Genomic DNA, 14,503 nt, shown 5'->3' on the forward strand with positions numbered 1-14,503 from the left:
CAAATGCAACTATTAAGTGTAAACTAGAAATAATGAATACCAGAAGTGACCGGAAGTGACTGGAAGTGACCTGAAGTGACTGGAAGTGACCCAAAGTGACCAGAAGTGACCCAAAGTGACCAGAACTGACCCAAAGTCACCTGAAGTGACCAGAAGTGACTGAAAGTGACCAGAAGTGACCCAAAGTGACCAGAACTGACCCAAAGTCACCTGAAGTGACCAGAAGTGACTAGAAGTGACCAGAAGTGACCCAAAGTCGCCTGAGGTGACCAGAAGTGTCCAGAAAGTAAGAGCTACAACAGTTTACTAGCTACACATATCTTTTTATTTTTTCAATAAATACTTTCCTATGCTCACATCTGCCATTACAGCTATTACTCCACTAGTCCTTACACTGCTCATTATCTCCAACCCCCATCATCCAAACAAATAATTATCTCATCTTCTCTCTTACCCCATCAACCAACCTCATCTGCTACCGGGCTCCTAAATCTCAGATCTCTACGACTAAAACACAAAATAAGCCAAGCACTCTACTCCCTATAGCTCTCTTTCCACATCCCACCTTCTCCCTATATCTCCCTCCGTCTCCCACCTTCTCCTTATATCTCCCTCCTTCTCCCATCTTCTCCTTATACAGTATCTCTCTCTTCTTCTCCCACCTTCTCCTTATATCTCTCTCCTTCTCCCAGGCGAGAGAGATATAAGGAGAAGGTGGGAGAAGGAGAGAGATATACAGAGAAAATGGGAGAAGGTGGGAGAAGGAGAGAGAATATAAGGAGAAGGAGAGAGAGATATAGGGAGAAGGTGGGAGAAGGAGAGAGATATACAGAGAAAATGGGAGAAGGTGGGAGAAGGAGAGAGAATATAAGGAGAAGGTGGGAGAAGAAGAGAGATATAGGGAGAAGATGGTTGCCATGAAAATATAATAAGCAGATATGTTTTCATGGTCTTTGGATCAGGGGTGATTCTCCCCCTCCCTGCAGAGCCCTACCAAATTAACAGCCAGGAAAAGATTTCCCTGTCAGGAGATGTAACAGGTACCTTTCAATTATCTAACAACACCTCTCCCCAGCTCTTCAAAAAACCCCTGCGTAGCAAGAGACGCTCCGACTACAATCTGTATACACAGGGGCGGAGTACATGTTTCCTGCAGGAATATAGCTTTGCTGATCAAAAGGCTAGGGCAGCCGTATTGTCTCCGTTGGGGAAGTATTAATATTGCGAGATACATATGTCCCCCAGATATGGCGGGGATATCGTTGATCTCAAAATTCCATAACGCACATCTCACAAATTTCAGCTTAATCGTAGGACATACGGAAGAGCCACAAATTAATATCTGCCCCCCGGAACATACCAGATCCCCCTTGTGTGGTATCCACCATCTGCTAAAATCATAATATAAAAAATGATGCTCCCACCCAGAGATATGAGGACCATGAGGATTCCATAATGTTGGAAGAGGGGAAAACCCCCTCCCTTACCTGATGTCAGCAGAGGTGGGGGCTGTGAGTGGGACAGAGGTTGATAAAAGCCAGTGTCTTAGTACACACTGTGTAAATGCCAGAGGATATACATTCTGTGTATAGCATTGTCCATTTCCAAGGGGCTGCCTCTCCCCCTATATCTGAGCCATAATCTGTGATCAGGTGAAGTAATCTTTCATTTTTTTCCTTTTTATTTTATGTAACTGCATACTGTATTTGTATTGTTCCCTTTTTGTAAATTCTTGTATATTTTTATAAACACTGCCTTCTATTTTGAATTAAATATATAAAATGTAATAGTTTCTTTCCTCATGCTCTATATTTATGAATCCACAATCCGAAGGGCCTTATGCTATCTGTAACGGGTGTCCGAACTTCCTGTACTAAGTTTCGGTGCTGGCAGCGGGATTATTGTTGTGTAGAATCATTGGGGTGCTATCATTAAGGGTACCGAGGTATATATATATGCCATTAGCGGGAATCGGTGATATATACATTTACCCTTGCTGTGAGACCTCCAATATTTGGCATTATTAGCTCAGCAGCCTCATTTACTTATTGTCTGGCAGTTCCAAAATTGACCTGACCCTAAGGGGGCGCTAGAGAGTAGTCGTGTTCATGACAAATTGGTGGCAGCGGTGGGATATAGAGCATTAGTGATCTGGTTTGAGCAATATTTCCCTTTCACTAAAAAACTTGCCAAAGTTTTGAGGATCGAACTCAGTGTTTAAATATACCTGGAACAATATGTACGTGTAGCAGTTACCCCCTCCCCTCTCTTGTTTTTCTATCCTATCTTTATTTGGCAATTATGGCTGCGCTGACCGAAGCCTGGTAGAGCCAGCTGACGAAGGAGACTCTGATTGCCATCTGCACGACCAGAGAGATTGATGTCAATGGCAAAAACAAGCCAGACCTCATTAAAGAACTGTTACAATGGGACACAAAGCAAGTCCGTTCCCCCAGTGATGATGACGGGGAGACAAGCCACAGCCTAGAGGGTGCTGCTGACCAGGGACTCTTCTGCAGCTTCAAGCCACAGCAGCGACCGTAGCAGCATAGACTCCTACCTGCAGACGGCCCTACAGCAACTCGCTGCAGATGACCGGGAGGGACGGCTGAACCTCATTCAGCAATATCAAGATCGAGAGGCTGAGAGAGCCGAGCGTCAGGCCCAAAGAGACCATGAATTGAAGGTTCTACAAGTCTGGTAGCAGACATCTTCCTCACTGAACGGTGAGTCCAATAATGCCAACAGCTTTAAGCCCCGACCGGAGCACTTTCCTGTGATGGAAAAGGATGGGGACTTGGACACCTTTCTGAGGGGATTTGAAAAGACTTGCTTGCAATACCAGTTGCCCCCAGCACAATGGGCACGATACTTAACCCCAGGGCTGCGAGGCAAGGCCCTGGACGCGTTTGCCAGTCTCCCTCAAGCGCAGAGTGGAGACTATGAGGCCATAAAGTAGGCCCTAATACGGAAGTATCAGCTGACTCCAGAGATGTACCGCAAAAAGTTCCAAACCCTCCAGCGTGGACCACACGACAACAACAGAGACGTTGTGGATGGGCTCCGGACCAACTTTAACCAATGGGCCCAATGACTGTCCGCCACCACTGCTGAGCAAATAACAGACCTGATGGTCAAGGACCAATTCCTACACCTTTGTCCTGCGGACGTGCGACAGTTCATGATAGACAGGGAACCAAAGGATGCGAATACAGCAGCACAGATTGCTGACACCTATGAGGCCAACCGTACATCGGAGGTACGGAAGCCGTTCACCGCCAGCTGGAAAGGGGGCAAGATGACAACTACAACCATCCCTGCCCCTACCAGCCGACCTCCCGTAGGTACTGTGTCATCTACCAGTGCCTGGCCCACCTCTGACACTCGCAGGTGTTTTTCCTGCAACCAGCCTGGACACCTCAGCTCTGCTTTTCCAGAGAGGCAGAAGAGGAGCTCCACACCAGTGCCAATGTCCTGTTCGTGGTTGAGACAGGTGGTCGAGCCCGTGAGAACTGGCAGCCCGTTACAGTGGGCGACACCATCACTTAGGGGCTGAAGGACACTGGTGCAGAACGAACTCTCATCCACCCGAAATTCGTGTTGCCTAGTGAACTTATCCCGGGGGAGACCCTGACTGTCACTGGGGTTGGGGGTGTTCGCCAATCTTTCCCAATGGCCCAGGTTTTCCTGTACTGGGGTGCTGGGAGGGGATGGAAAGATGTGGGGGTGTCCCGAGACGTTCCAGCAAATGTGTTATTGGGGACTGATTTGGGGCGGTTGGTGGCACAATACGTCCCTGACAACCTTCCCCAATCTGATGTTGAGGAGAGCCATAAGATTAAATACTTACGGCCAGGCAGTAGGCAACTAGTGATCTCTGGTTAAGAGTTCACCTTAACACTGATAAGTCATGTGATACAAATGTTGTTGATAAGTCATGTGATGCAAGCGCCGTTGATAACTTATGTGATGTAAGCCCTGTTAAGTCATGTGATCCGAATATTGATGATCAGAAGGTGATTATTAATGTTGTGCATGAAAATAAAGCGGATGATTGTGCGGGGAACTTCAGTGAATAGCTGCAGGATATCTGAGTGACCCCCTGGCTGTTCATGACAGTGGTATATATCTCTGTCCTTCTCCCAGCTTCTCCTTACATTCTCTCTTTCTTTCTACCATGTTCTCGTTCTTATTTTCACACTCTTTGATATCCCTCACTGCTGGATGATAGATCTCCCAATCCTTGACCCCCACAGCTGATACCCTGCATTATTTCTCCGTCCTATCACTGCACTCCTACTAAAAACTATTGCCATCTCACCAACAAAAAAGCCCATTCCCTTGACCCTTGTTCTACTGCTCCCTGTCTCTGGAGCGCACTGAAAAGCCCGTTCCCTTGACCCTTGTTCTACTGCTCCCTGTCTCTGGAGCGCACTGAAAAGCCCGTTCCCTTGACCCTTGTTCTACTGCTCCCTGTCTCTGGAGCGCACTGAAAAGCCCGTTCCGTCTGATATAAACTACATATCATTCATGACCTGTCACAATCTATCCTTACTGGGCCTCATCGAAACATGGCTGACACCCTCTGACAAGGACTCCCCTTTTGCACTGTTATGGTGGCCTTCATCCACACTCGTAGCTCTGGCAATAGACAAGATGGAGAAGGAGGGGTCTTCTCTTTTCTCCATGTGGCCATCAAATATCAATCCCTGGGCCCTACTACTGCCTTTATCTTTATTGACCACTTCTCCACCTAGCTTCTTCACTTTCTCTCTGCTGACATAATACCAAAATCATCATGGGTGACTTCAACATCCCCACTGACACCCGCCAGTCAGCAGCCTATATACTCCTGTCACTCTTGCTTCATCCTTGGTCTCATTTAGTGGTCCTCCACAGCCACTCACACAAATGGACTACCCTGATGAATGCCACAAGCCAAAACGCGCGTCAGGACCTAGTGCTGGCAGTGCAGCAGCTCATTATGTGTGATATAATGTTATTGCACTAGAATTATCATCTTGTGGGCTTGATCTTTATGTTCACCTTAATTATCTCATATATATATATATATATATATATATATATATATATATATATATATATATATACACACACACACACACACACACACACTACAGTTCAAAAGTTTAGGATCACTTAGATATTTCCTTTTTTTTGAAAGGAAGCTAACATTAAATTAAACAGAAATCCCCTCTATACATTGTAATGCACTATCTACATAGGTGTATAGAGGCCCATTTCCAACAACTACCACTCCAGTTCTCTAATGGTACATTGTTTTTGCTGTGTTAGAAGGCTAATGGATGTTTAGAAATCCCTTGAAAACCCTTGTGCAAGTATGTTAGCACAGCTGAAAACAGTTTTGCCCATTAGAGAAGCTATAAAACTGACCTTCCTTTGAGCTAGTTGAGAATCTGGAACATGACATTTGTTGGTTCTATTAAACTCTCAAAATGGCAAGAAAAAGAGAACTTTCATGTGAAACGCGACAGTCTATTCTTGTTCTTAGAAATGAGGGATATTTCATGCAAGAAATTGCCTAGAAACTGAAGATTTCCTACAATGGTGTGTACTACTCCCTTCAGAGGAGAGCACAAACAGGCTGTAACCAGAGTAGAGAGAAGTGGAGGCCGTGCTGCACAACTGAGGAGAGCACAAACAGGCTGTAACCAGAGTAGAGAGAAGTGGAGGCCGCGCTGCACAACTGAGGAGAGCACAAACAGGCTGTAACCAGAGTAGAGAGAAGTGGAGGCCGCGCTGCACAACTGAGGAGAGCACAAACAGGCTGTAACCAGAGTAGAGAGAAGTGGAGGCCGCGCTGCACAACTGAGGAGAGCACAAACAGGCTGTAACCAGAGTAGAGAGAAGTGGAGGCCGCGCTGCACAACTGAGGAGAGCACAAACAGGCTGTAACCAGAGTAGAGAGAAGTGGAGGCCGCGCTGCACAACTGAGGAGAGCACAAACAGGCTGTAACCAGAGTAGAGAGAAGTGGAGGCCGCGCTGCACAACTGAGGAGAGCACAAACAGGCTGTAACCAGAGTAGAGAGAAGTGGAGGCCGCGCTGCACAACTGAGGAGAGCACAAACAGGCTGTAACCAGAGTAGAGAGAAGTGGAGGCCGCGCTGCACAACTGAGGAGAGCACAAACAGGCTGTAACCAGAGTAGAGAGAAGTGGAGGCCGCGCTGCACAACTGAGGAGAGCACAAACAGGCTGTAACCAGAGTAGAGAGAAGTGGAGGCCGCGCTGCACAACTGAGGAGAGCACAAACAGGCTGTAACCAGAGTAGAGAGAAGTGGAGGCCGCGCTGCACAACTGAGGAGAGCACAAACAGGCTGTAACCAGAGTAGAGAGAAGTGGAGGCCGCGCTGCACAACTGAGGAGAGCAGAAACAGGCTGTAACCAGAGTAGAGAGAAGTGGAGGCCGCGCTGCACAACTGAGGAGAGCACAAACAGGCTGTAACCAGAGCAGAGAGAAGTGGAGGCCGCGCTGCACAACTGAGGAGAGCACAAACAGGCTGTAACCAGAGTAGAGAGAAGTGGAGGCTGCACTGCACAACTGAGGAGAGCACAAACAGGCTGTAACCAGAGTAGAGAGAAGTGGAGGCCGCGCTGCACAACTGAGGAGAGCACAAACAGGCTGTAACCAGAGTAGAGAGAAGTGGAGGCCGCGCTGCACAACTGAGGAGAGAACAAACAGGCTGTAACCAGAGTAGAGAGAAGTGGAGGCCGCGCTGCACAACTGAGGAGAGAACAAACAGGCTGTAACCAGAGTAGAGAGAAGTGGAGGCCGCGCTGCACAACTGAGGAGAGCACAAACAGGCTGTAACCAGAGTAGAGAGAAGTGGAGGCCGCGCTGCACAACTGAGGAGAGCACAAACAGGCTGTAACCAGAGTAGAGAGTAGTGGAGGCCGCGCTGCACAACTGAGGAGAGAACAAACAGGCTGTAACCAGAGTAGAGAGAAGTGGAGGCCGCGCTGCACAACTGAGCAACAAGACAAGTGCATTACAGTCTCTAGTGTGAGAAATCCACGCCTCACAGGTCCTCAACTGCAGCTTCATTACATAGCACCGCAAAACACCAGTGTCACCGTCTACAGTGAAGAGGCGACTCCGGGATGCCGGCCTTCAGGGCAGAGGGGCAAAGAAAAAGCCATATCTGAGACTGGCTAATAAAGGAAAAGATTAATATGGGCAAAAGATCACAGACATTGGACAGAGGAAGATTGGAAACAAGTGTTATGGACGGACGAATCCAAGTGTGAGGTGTTTGGATCCCACAGAACATTTGTGTAATACATAATATTTTTGCTGGTCTGCAGCACTGCTGTATTCTTATTTATCTTCTGCTGTGTCGGGACATTTTGTCACTTTTCCTTGCTCTATATATGAATTTTTATCTGATTATTTTTTTTATCTCTAATAAAATGTATGGTTTTTATTACTGAAATGTGGCTGTTTTTGTGCCTTGGTTCTCTATATTTGTTATTTTTATGGCCTCCCCATGCATATTTGGGTTTCTGATATATCTATATCTGTGGAGCATTTGATTTAACACCAGTTTGTATGGGCATAATCAGTTTATAAACTAGGATAAAAATTACAGACCTCTCCATTCTTTGTAGGTGGGAAAACGTGTAAAATCGGCAGAGGATCCAATACTTATTTCCGGACAGTACCTTTCACAATAATTTACATCGCGCTTTCCCAAATACCTGAACCTTGACTCTGCCTTGTCCTTCAAACCACACATCAAAGCTCTCGGCACCTCCCGACGCCTCCAACTCAAAAATATTTCCAGAATCCTCCTTTTCTTCACCCCTCAATCTACTACAATACAAGTGCATGCCCTCATTATCCTCTCCTTGACTACTGCAATATCCTCCTCTGTGGCCTCCCGCTAACATTCTTGCACCTCTCCAATACGTCCTTAACTGATCCACATGACTCCTTGCTACATTTCCGCTTCTCCCCTCCGCAAATCCCTTCATTGGCTACAAATTCTCCAGCAGATCCAAAGTTGTCCATAATCTGTCTACTCCATATATCTCCGAACTAATCTCCCAATATCTACCATCACGTAATCTACGGTCCTTACAAGATCTCCTTCTATACTCCACCCTTGTATGTTCCTCACCCAATCACCTTCAAGACTTGTCCCGAGTATCCTCCGACCTCTGGAATTCTGTGCCCCAGCACATCCGATTGTCCACCACATTCAGAACGTTCAAGCAGAATTTGAAAACATATCTCGTTAGAAAAGCTACAATGACCCCGCTACCACCTCACCAACACTGGAGCTGTCACCTCACCATAACCAGAGCTGCCACCTCACCACCACTGGAGCTGCGACTTCACCCACAGCAGAGCTACTGCTTCATCACCACAATAGCTGCCACCTTATCACCTCCGGAGCTGTTGCCACCTCACCACCAGAGCTGTCACCTCACCACCACCGGAGCTGCCACATCACCAACATCGGAGCTGCCACATCACCACCATTGGAGCTTCTGGCCTCCCCCTCACCGGAGATGCCCCATCACCACCCCTGGTGTTGCTTCTACCTCCCCATCACTGCAGATGCCTCCTCATCACCACTGGAGCTGTTGCCACCTCACCACCACTGGAGCTGTCACCTCCTCACTACAGAAGCTGCCACCTCACCACCACCAGAGATGCCACCTCAGCACCACTGGAGTTCCCACCTGCCCACCTCCGGAGCTGCTACCTCCCCACCACCAGAGTTGTCGCCTCCCCACCATCAGAGCTGCTGCCTCATCACCACTAGAGCTGCTGCAACCCCCAACATATTGCCTCCTCCCCATTATTCTGTAGACTGTAAGCCCGCAAGGGCAGGGCCCTCTCCCCCCTGTACCAGTCTGTTATTAGTTTCTTCATTTTAATTTATATTTGTGTTTTGTATGTAACTCCTCATGTAAAGCACCATGGATCTAATGCTGCTCTAAAAATAAATAATTTAACACAGAGGGCTAGTGCCTTAAGTATGGTACAAGTGATGGCAAAAAATGATATTACAAGGAGAAATTCGGAAAACAGGTAACACAATGTTATTTACTCATTCCTTCCAACACTAAATAATAGTCACTATCAAGGTTATCTTAGGCTAGTTTCACACTTGTGTTGAACGGTATCCGTTGCATTGCGTTGTGTGATGGATGCACCGGATGCGTTCCATATAGTGGCACAACGGATGCAACGGATCTTACAAAATAACGCAATCCATTATAGGTTTTTTCCTTGACACATCTGGGCATGCGCAGTTGTGTAAAGACGGTTGCGTTAACGGAATCCGTCAAAATACGGATTCTAACGGAATCCGCCACCATAGAAGTCCATTATAAAAACAACGGACGCCGACGGAATCCTGCTGGTTGCGTTTTTTTGACCTGGAGGGGTATTTGGGGATTAATAAAGTGGGGAAAGAGGGTGTTTTTTTGTCTTTTATTCCAAATATAGGATTTTTTGGGTGTTTGTGTTTATTTACTTTCACTTACAGGTTAATCATGGAAGGTGTCTCGGGGAGATGCCTGCCATGATTAACCTAGGACTTAGTGGCAGCTATGGGCTGCCATTAACTCCTTATTACTCCGATTGCCACCGCACCAGGGCAATTTGGGATGAGCCGGGTAGAGTCCCGGGACTGTCGCATCTAATGGATGCGGCAATTCTGGGTGGCTGCTGGCTGATATTGTTAGGCTGGGGGCTCCCCATAACGTGGGGCTCCCCATCCTGAGAATACCAGCCTTCAGCCGTGTGGCTTTACCCTAGCTGGTATCAAAATTGGGGGGGACCTCACGCCGGTGTGTTTTAATTATTTATTTATTTTACTGCACGATATAGACCCGCCCACCGGCGTCTGTGATTGGTTGCAGTGAGACAGCTGTTACTCAGCGTGGGGGCGGGTCTGACTGCAACCAATCATGGGTGCCGGTGGGCGGGGAAAGCAGTGAATACAAAGTGGATTAATGAGCGGCCGGCATTTTCAAAAGAGGAAAAGCCGCCGGAGCTTTGTGACAGCCGTGCAGCCCCGCGCCAGTGATCGGTGAGTATGAGAGAGGGGGGGAGAGGGGGGAGAGAGACCAGGAGTGATTTTAAATGATTTAGATAGTTCTGCTGGATATGCTGAGCATGCTCAGTAGAACGTGACGGGAACCGTCAGCGGATTCCGCCGCTTAGCGCATTGCGTCGGAATCCGCCGCCATAGACAATCATTACACACCTTGGCGGATACTAACAGAATCCGTCAAGGTGTGATATTTTAACGACACAAAAAACGCTACATGCAGCGTTCCCTCCGCCCGATGCTGCGTCAAATCAACGACGCTGCGTCGTCCAGCGGATGCAATGCAGACACTTGTGTTACAATGCGTCGTCAATACAAGTCTATGGAGAATAGTGCAGTGCGTTAATGGACTGCGCTATTCTTCATAGCGGCGGATTGCGTTGAACGCAAGTGTGAAAGCGGCCTATCACTGTCCTTTCCGTCACTGTCAGTAACTATGTAAAGTTTCCCAAACATCAGACAGGCCCTAACGGGAGTTGCATCACAACCTGCTGAGCTACAAGTCCAAATTAGTAGGTAACTTCCCTCACTTAGCATGCTGGCCACCTTTGCCAATTGTGGCATGACCTCAGTCCTCACTTAGTACCGTAGGCCTGGACAAGAAACAATTTCTCACGAACAGGGCAGGCTCCAAATTTTTGTGGGCCCCGGGCGGAAGAGTCCCAGTGGGCCCCATCCACACGCAGACACACACATACGTACACGTACATATACATATTTAAAGACAAACTCACAAAAATACATATAAACAGACAAATCTATACAGTCATATACACTGACATACATAGATACACATCATACATGCATACAGACACACACAGCTCTGCTGGATACATATAGACAGACACACACAGCTCTACTGCATACATACAGACACACACAGCTCTGCTACATGTATACAGACACACACTGCTCTGCTACATACATACAGACACACACAGCTCTACTGCATACATACAGACACACACAGCTCTGCTGCATTCATACATACAAACACACACAGCGGAGCTGCATGCATACATACATACAGACACACACTGCTCTGTTGCATACATACAGACAGACACAAACAGCTCTGCTGCATACATACAGACACACACTGCTCTGCTGCATACATAGACAGACACACATAGCTCTTTTGCATGTATACAGACAGACACACACAGCTCTGCTGCATACATACATGCAGACACAGTGCTCTGCTGCATACATACAGAAACACACAGCTCTGCTGCATACAGACAGACACACACAGCTCTGCTGCAAACAGACAGACACACATAGCTCTGCTGCATACATACATACAGACACACACTGCTCTGCTGCATACATACAGACACACACTGCTCTGCTGCATACATACAGACACACATAGCTCTGCTGCATGCATAGAGAAAGACACACATAGCTCTGCTGCATACATACAGACACACATAGCTCTGCTGCATACATACAGACACACATAGCTCTGCTACATACATACAGACACACATAGCTCTGCTACATACATACAGACACACATAGCTCTGCTACATACATACAGACACACACAGCTCTGCTGCATACAGACAGACAGACACACACAGCTCTGCTGCATACATGCAGACAGACACACACAGCTCTGCTGCATACAGACAGACACACAAAGCTCTGCTGCATACTTACAGACACACACAGCTCTACTGCATACATACAGACACACACAGCTCTGCTGCATACATACAGAAACACACAGCTCTGCTGCATACAGACAGACACACACAGCTCTGCTGCATACAGACAGACACACATAGCTCTGCTGCATACATACATACACACACTGCTCTGCTGCATACATACAGACACACACAGCTCTGCTGCATACATACAGACAGACACACACTGCTCTGCTGCATACATACAGACACACATAGCTCTGCTGCATACATAAAGACACACATAGCTCTGCTGCATACATACAAACACACATAGCTCTGCTGCATACATACAGACACACATAGCTCTGCTACACACATACAGACACACATAGCTCTGCTACATACATACAGACACACACAGCTCTGCTGCATACAGACAGACAGACACACACAGCTCTGCTGCATACATACAGACAGACACACAGCTCTGCTGCATACAGACAGACACACAAAGCTCTGCTGCATACTTACAGACACACACAGCTCTGCTGCATACATACAGAAACACACAGCTCTGCTGCATACAGACACACACAGCTCTGCTGCATACAGACAGACACACATAGCTCTGCTGCATACATACATACAGACACACACTGCTCTGCTGCATACATACAGACACACACAGCTCTGCTGCATACATACAGACACACATAGCTCTGCTGCATACATAGAGAAAGACACACATAGCTCTGCTGCATACATACAGACACACATAGCTCTGCTGCATACATACAGACACACATAGCTCTGCTACATACATAAAGACACACATAGCTCTGCTACATACATACAGACACACACAGCTCTGCTGCATACAGACAGACACACACAGCTCTGCTGCATACATACAGACAGACACACACTGCTTTGCTGCATACATACAGACACACATAGCTCTGCTGCATACATACAGACAGACACACATAGCTCTGCTGCATCCATACAGACACACATAGCTCTGCTGCATACATACAGACACACATAGCTCTGCTACATACATACAGACACACATAGCTTTGCTACATACATACAGACACACACAGCTCTGCTGCATACAGACAGACAGACACACATAGCTCTGTTGCATACATACAGACACATACTGTTCTGCTGCATGCATACAGACACACACAGCTCTGCTGCATACATACAGACACACGCAGCTCTGCTGCATACATACAGACAGACACACACTGCTCTGCTGTATACATACAGACAGACACACATAGCTCTGCTGCATACATACAGACAGACACACATAGCTCTGCTGCATACATACAGACACACATAGCTCTGCTGCATACATACAGACACACACAGCTCTGCTGCATTCATACATACAAACACACAGTGGAGCTGCATGCATACATACATACAGACACACATACATCTCGGGGGGGGGAGAAGCCCATACAGCTCACCGGGGCCCATAAATCGAGGGGTGGGGAGGGCACATACTGCTCAGGTCATGGTGGAGAAGGGGTCCACACAGCGCCAGAGTTAAGCGCTCCGCTGTGCTGGGGGTCGCTAGCTGGCACTGTGTCTCCTTCATCTGTGGGACTGAGCAGGATGCCGCGCAGTAGCTCCGCCTACAGATGAAGTTCAAACCAGGAGGTCTGCGCACCTTAAAGGGACGGCGCCGCAGATTCCTGCCGAGGACTGCGGTCCGGGGGCAGCAGAACTGACTAAGGCAAGTGGGCCCCGGCCAAGGGGCAGCAGAACTGACGGGGCAGCAGAACTGACGAGGCTGAGTGGGCCCCCCCAGCTCTTCAGGGCCCCGGCATTTGCCCAGGTGTGCCGGGTGCTGACACCGGCCCTGCTCACAAAGACAATCAGAATGACTGCTGGAACACCATTGCAAATCTGAACAGGGTGCTAGCCAAAAAATACACAATCTAGATAAAGTGAAAGCTGCACACATTTTTCATTCTTTATGTATGATAGAGCAGTTATGCTTGTTCATATTACTCTGAATTTGGTGCGCAGCTTTCACATTATATAGATTGCTCACAAAGACAGTCCAAGCTCTGCGCTGCTGAGGTAAAACGAAAGCCGAGCTCTGTTGGGAAAAAGTATCCTCGTTACCATTTGCGGCCATCCACAATGCCCTCATTATCAGTGCCAGTCAGCCACAATGCCCTCATTATCAGTGCCAGTCAGCCACAATGCCCTCATTATCAGTGCCAGTCAGCCACAATGCCCTCATTATCAGTGCCAGTCAGCCACAGTGCCCTCATTATCAGTGCCAGTCAGCCACAATGCCCTCATTATCAGTGCCAGTCAGCCACAGTGCCCTCATTATCAGTGCCAGTCAGCCACAATGCCCTCATTATCAGTGCCAGTCAGCCACAGTGCCCTCATTATCAGTGCCAGTCAGCCACAGTGCCCTCATTACCAGTGCCAGTCAGCTACAGTGCCCTCATTATCAGTGCCAGTCAGCCACAGTGCCCTCATTACCAGCGCCAGTCAGCCACAGTGCCCTCATTACCAGTGCCAGTCAGCTACAGTGCCCTCATTATCAGTGCCAGTCAGCCACAGTGCCCTCATTATCAGTGCCAGTCAGCTACAGTGCCCTCATTATCAGTGCCAGTCAGCCACAATGCCCTCATTATCAGTGCCAGTCAGCCACAATGCCCTCATTATCAGTGCCAGTCAGCCACAATGCCCTCATTATCAGTGCCAGTCAGCCACAATG

The 14,503-nt window shown here is 47.9% G+C and overlaps 1 pseudogene; it reads left to right on the plus strand.

Moving 5' to 3' along the window:
* Positions 1-2,779: 2,779 nt before the first annotated feature.
* LOC142292435 (uncharacterized) overlaps positions 2,780-14,503 on the plus strand; it is a 108,851-nt pseudogene continuing 97,127 nt past the window's right edge.

The sequence above is a fragment of the Anomaloglossus baeobatrachus genome, chromosome 2, assembly GCF_048569485.1.
Source record: "Anomaloglossus baeobatrachus isolate aAnoBae1 chromosome 2, aAnoBae1.hap1, whole genome shotgun sequence".
Lineage (NCBI taxonomy): Eukaryota > Metazoa > Chordata > Amphibia > Anura > Aromobatidae > Anomaloglossus > Anomaloglossus baeobatrachus.